The sequence below is a fragment of the Lonchura striata genome, chromosome 2 (assembly GCF_050655825.1).
Source record: "Lonchura striata isolate lonStrDom1 chromosome 2, ASM5065582v1, whole genome shotgun sequence".
NCBI lineage: Eukaryota > Metazoa > Chordata > Aves > Passeriformes > Estrildidae > Lonchura > Lonchura striata.
In genome coordinates, this window is record NC_140704.1 from 114,238,039 (window position 1) to 114,244,591 (window position 6,553).

The 6,553-nt window shown below is 33.7% G+C and overlaps 1 non-coding gene across 1 annotated transcript; it reads right to left on the reverse strand.

Annotated features, from left to right (window-relative positions):
• Nucleotides 1-672: 672 nt before the first annotated feature.
• TRNAG-CCC (transfer RNA glycine (anticodon CCC)) lies at nucleotides 673-743 on the reverse strand. Its single transcript has one exon. It is a non-coding gene; the product is annotated as a tRNA-Gly (tRNA).
• Nucleotides 744-6,553: the final 5,810 nt, after the last annotated feature.

Below are 6,553 nucleotides of genomic sequence, written 5' to 3' on the forward strand. Positions count from 1 at the left end.
AGGCTGCCTGTCCCTGATTCCACTTTCTATATTCCCCCTCCTATATTCTTCCTTTTTGCATCTGAGTTTTGCCTGGAGCTCCTTGTTCATCCATGCAAGCCTCCTGGCATTTTTGCCTGACTTCCTACTCATTGGAATGGACGACTCTTGTGTTTGAAGGAGATGATATTTGAATACTAAACAGCTTTTTTTTGGCCCCTCTTCCCAAATATAATATAATACTATCAATTTTGGATGAGAAGAAAGTGTCAAGGACAGCCCTTTATCTGAAAGTGTTAAATTGGTCAAAGAGTCTCAGTTCATCTCTTTTTTGATGAATGGCATGTATAGCATATTTCATACCAGTGCAGTGGTATGTTAGTTATATGGCTGATAAATTCAAATTACAAGTAATTTACTATTTCCAGAATTCTTAGGTCACATAAAACAATTTATTTGCATAAAAGCAAACTTTTAGTAGAAGTGAACTCCTTAACAAAAACAAACTTTAAAAATCACTCAGTTACACCATTGGATTACACATATAAAGCCCACAGCAACTTAGTTGCCTTGCCCAAAATTCAAGCAACAAAAAGCACAAAATGAGAGCAGAAAACACATCACCTATACATATCTTAATGAATTACACCTAACCTACAGTATAGACACAGACTACAAGCTAGGGATTTTCCATGCACCAGCTGGGAATCAAACCCAGGTCACAAGAATGGGAACCTTGCATGATACCACTACAGCACTGGTGCTTCCCTGCAGGCACCAATCATTCAGTGTCATTTCACTCCAATCCCAAGAGCTCTATTAGCAAGAACCTTAGTTATCCTGCCTCAGAGGCAGATCATAATAAGGACTATGCAGGAAAAAGAGTTTTCTACCAGGAAAACATTCCTGAAGAACATAACACATATCCTAAAATACTTGCAAGAGGTCACTGGACAATTAACTACTCCCTTTCCCTAGGGAGCTTTTGAAAGAGTAAACCTGAAAAACCCTAAAAAATCTTCTGTTTTTTTGGTTTTTTTTTTTTCTTAAAATATGTATAAATAGTCAATCTTCTTTTGGTGAAGACAAAGGCTAAATGGCTTCACAGATTCCTTCCAAAATGTCCTTGGTTATAAAAAGACTTAAATTTCAAAACAGTAAAGCCAAGACAGTAATTTGTCTCAATACTGCAGAGTAAGTGGGTCTGTGCTGAAGCTGGAAAGAAATTAAAGGAACCAAACAATAATTGCTCCATTCTGACTGCCTAGACCTTTCATGAGGAGCAAAATTGTTTTGATGAATACACAGCTACCCATGACTCTGGAAGTCAAAGTGCTTTAGGCATGGATGCAAGAAAAACATAAATATTCCAGGCAGAAAAGCAAGTGGACTGCAGCTGAAAAAAGTTCTTTGGTGCAATGTGTTCCATGGTCCACTTCATGTACAGGTGTTGAAACTTTTATCACAGCTTCTGCAGCTTACTCAGGAACTCTGTCCCATTTGAGAAGCATACTAATAGTTTAATTTTTGAAATTTATTTATTAATAATTAATTAATTAATTAGAATATTTTCCAAAGCTTTCATGCATTTAGCAACAGTACATAGCATGAGGACCTGAGATTTCTTGAACAAATAATATCTGTGAGATATATTCAGTCTTCATGGAAAATGAGTTAATATCAGGTTAAATGCACTGTTTTTCCTCAGCTTTTTTCAGTCAAGATATCTAACATAATATGAAGGAAAGGTAACACAAAGGAAGAAATTAATGGCAGACCAAAGAATTTAAAGGTGTGTGAGCAAAACAACATATCCTGCCTCTCTCATAGCACTTAATGGCAACTTCCCAACTATATTTATTTACAACCTTTCTTTAAAACAAATTTCTTATTCAGTCAAAAACTCCAGAAAAGATAAAAGGAGACTTTCAAATAAAAAGACCTACAAACAACACTTTTCTTTGTCCTTGCACTCAGTAGCACATAGGAGGAATGGACACAACTTCTAATTTTTAGGAGGGATTAGCAATTGCTTTTTTCCTAAAGGTCAAATATGTTAGATGCTAGGTTGGTGGTTTTTAAAGCAAATTTAAGAAAATGTAGGAGTGCAATAAAATAGCATTCCAGAAAGTCCATGTAAGAGTTAATTTATATTATCATAAGAAACAAATAAACAGAAATCTGGGATTGTATCAGAAGAAGAATCCTGTTTTTACACTAAAGCAAGATGTAGAATGCATTTCTTCTGAATTGAATACTACATTTAACCTACATTCATTATGTCCTCTGATTAGACTAAATGGCAGTCTGAAAAGATATTTCCTTCTCTAAGGATGGTTTCAGATCATCCTTTGAAGATATACATAGAGCTCCTGGAATCCCTCATTACTGGGAACTTTTCATAATTTGTCATTCTCTGGGACTTGAATCTGAACTTTCACATGCACATCTTGAATTCTCAAATGTGTGGAAGGACAATAACCAGGACACACTCACAGCAATATAAATTATATATGAAATAGACAATACTCAAAAGATTTCTATTGTGAATGTTCCCAGTCTTTCTATGATCTCTGTAACGAAGTTTTAGGGTGCAACATGGTCTCAGTGCTTCTCAAGTCTGCTTTCTGAGAACTCACCTGTCAATCCTGATTCTCTCTGTTTGTCTCTACAAATTCTTACAAGCCTGAGTTTCCTCTTTCAGCTCATCAGTTAATAATTCCAAAACAGGTAAGATTTCTCTCCATTATTACGGGTACAATAAATAAAAAATTCTGTTGATCAAGAAAGAGATCAATGAAATCGAAAATAATAAATTTGAAAAGCTGTCACTAATTTAAAAATATTCTAATAATCCCAATAAGTAGTTCTATCAACATCAGAACTAATGAAGCCTGCTTTATTACCCATTTGTGTCCCATCATTGATTTACCCTGGTGTGTTAAGGTATGAGCTCTGACTTGGACCATTTATAAGGACTTTGGACTTAGCTCCTCCTTTCTTTCATCTTTTTATCCCCTTTTCCCACACCTCTTGGGAGGTGTCATTTTTGGAATCTACTAAGGAATGTTTTCATGCTGACAAGATGTATTTATTCAATTCTGTTATCAGTGTCTACAAAACTTGTAAGAATCTAATTATTTTCAAGAACTCTTTTTTTTTTTTTTTTTCAGATCTCTTTGTTGAAACCAGACAACAAAATCCAAAGTTTTGGGGGGAATAAAGATAATACCTGTCAGATAAATAGAACCAGCTTACAAGCAGAGTTCAAAGAGGGAGCTAAAAAAATGTGGAGATTTTTTCTGCACTGAGAATATTATGTGCAGTATTGGTTAAAGTATAGATATTTGGAATCAATAAACTGAAAAGTTACAAAATATATGTGCATGTCTTAAAAAAATTCACAGAAAAAAGAGAAAAATAGTATTTCAGATTCTACTTTTATAGCTATCACAAATAAAAAAAAAAAAACAAAAAAAAACCCCACAAAAAAAAAAAAAAAAAAAAAAAAAAAAAACATGGCAAAAGCTTTTACCAAAATGTTTTGGGGATTTCTTTCAAGTAAAATCAAAAAAGTTATCTGATTAATGTCAGTTTGAAAAAATTCAAATAGTTGAAATTTGATTTTATAGACAGACTTACAGTAAAAGTGAGGTTCATTTTGTAGTCATGTTTTAAATGCAAAAATGAAGTTTTCTTCCTATATTTGTATTGCATTTAGGCATTACCTATTTCTTATTTTTTGCACAAATTCTCTATTTTTTCCCCCTCATGTTCTTAATTTTTGCATTTCAAACTCTCCGGTGCTTCATTAATATTTAGAATCCTTTGGTTTATGGTCAGTAGATTACTTTTCTTGATGGATTTCTAATGAACATTAAACCATTAAGACCCCTTAACATAAGCTGAAATTATTTCAGGCCAACACAGAAGACACAAGTATGCAAGTATTTTTAATTCATTTACATGGAAAAAAAGAAGAATTTTTTGTATAAAAATACTAATTCTTCCACAGTTTTTATATTTTAAGAAGCAACATGTGGTAATTGTATACTCTCATCTCCTTGGGCTGCTATTTTGTTATTGAAATATTCTATATTAAATATATTTTGTAAAGTAAGCAATACAAATTTCTCATGTTTCTTTGTGATAATAAACAATATTTTAAAAAAATTAAAAGGAAGATTATTAAAGAGCAATTTGGGATATTTTACACTATTGTGTATGTTTGTGCATTGCCCTTGGAGAATATCCTAGCAGAATCTTTAGGCTTCACAATCTCAGTGAGAGCACAATCACTGCCTGCTAATTCACACATGACATATGTGGTATAACTAAGCAGAATACCTCAAGTTTTCTCAGCTTTAAGATTTTCCTTAGTATCTCAATATCTCTCTTCATTCCATTCACAGAGTCACAGAATGGATTGAGTTGGTAGGAACCTTAAAGATCATCTTGTTCCAAACCCCTTGGCCACAGAAATAAGATCAGGTGGCTTATACTAGATCAGGTGACTCAGGGTCCCATCCAGCCCTTAAACACTCTCATGGATGGAGAATTCATAATTTCTCTGCTCAAATCAATGATGGATCAACCACTAGAGCCTAAGAAAAAATGAGGATGTTAGGGAAGCAAACATCTAGAGGATAAGGAAATATTTTAAAGTGGTTTTACATGGAGAAAGGCATAACGGTTCACATGAAGCCTAATAAACTGTTTTCTTCCTACTCCTTCCTCTGCAAAAGTTGAAACAACACCACATCCTGTACAATTCATATAGTGATGAGAGTCCAGCTGGAATATGACCAGGCAACAAACATGTTGTTTGGTCCAGCAGTATCAAGGTTGATAATAAAAGTCTTAGAGAATAAAACATGAGAAAATCAGGACAGAATTATCATACAGGTACTTTAAATGGCATATAATTTCCTACTGGTGTCTCAAGCATCTGATGAAGAACAAATTTACATAAGAACCTTTTTGACTATGTCCCAGCAGCTAAGGAGGGACTTATTATCTTGACCAGAATGTCACAGTTCTGCAGCACTTGTCTAGGGTTCTGGCAATTGTCTGTGGATGGCTGTACCTTCCTACATAAGTAAGGGACTGAAAGTCCTAACCTCAATGATTATGGATTATAATGCATGATCTGAGAAAAAACTGCAATGAACCTTTACTAACCTAGAAAGAGGAGATAAAAAACCAAAATTGTTAAGCCTCCCAATATGTCAAATACTCTGAGAAATGAAAATGTTTAAGGTCAGGCTGGATGGAGCTTTGAAGACCTGGACTAGTGGGAGGTGTTCATGTCCTCAGCAAGGGGCTGGAACTAGATGATCTTTAAAGTCCCTTGCAATTCAAACCATTCTGTACTTCTAAATATAGTTCAGGTGAATTGTGAGAAAGACAAAGAGTTAGCTATATCTACATGAAAAAAAACCCCAACTGATTAAGTATGAGCAAAATGTCCTAGTTTTTAAACTGCTAGTACATAGGAAAAACATTATTCAGAAATGTTTTTCTCTCTTTCAATGCTTTTAGAGCAAACACTTTGACAGGAGTTACTTGAAATAATGTCACATTGTGCAGGTAATTAATGAAGACAAAAGAATAAAAGAATAATAGTTAAGTATGAGAACAATTTTATTAGAAGGGTTTCATCTAATCTTTGAGAAAAAAAGCCTATGTAGACACAGAAAATAGTTTTAATCCATACAGATACCTTTTGTAATGTAAATCTGAGTAGCATGATAAAAAGAAAACTCAGAGTTGTCCTTACAGTGTCAAAAGTTGTAACACTCCTAACAGATCACATATAACATTTAAAGTCAGCATGAATTAACACAAGAAAAAAGAGCTAAGCAAAACAATGCTGAAAAACATTAGTTCATATCACTTATTCTGTCTTCAGACTTGTTGGTGCATGTGATAATTGTCATGTTCTAATTTGGGTTGATTCAAACACCAGTGAAGAAACTAAAAACAATCCAAATATTTTCCTAATTCCCAAAATAATTTATTTACCTCCAAAATATTTCTATGTTGATCAGAAGAATAACTTTGAGCTTTGTGAATATCCACTGTTATTTATAATGACATATTCGGTTTGTTGATTTAGCCCTGTTTTTGAAGGAAATTGGCAATAACAAATCAGCTTTTTGCTAAAATTAATTTGGCTCACTTTTATGTGGTCACCTAATGGAGCAGTTCCATGCTGCACCTTATCCTTGTTGTGCATGTCTGTCTTTGTATTGTCTTGGTCTTAATAATCAGGTGGCACCTGCTGAAGTATACCTGGTCATCAATCCCAGATGGAATATATATGCAGAAAGAAAAATTTAAAAAAAAATTAAAAAGATTATTATTATGTACTATCTCTATTTGAATATAACTGTGTTCTCACTATCTGTTGGTAGCAATTGCTAGCACCACTAATAGAAAAAAAATGTAATACACAGCTAAAAAAAAAAAAAACGGCAAGAACATGCCCATTCATGGTTGTAATATGACTCTATCTTTGCTTTTTCAGGGAGGGTGCTTTGGGGATTTATTTTTGTTAAATTCTGGGCCTGCT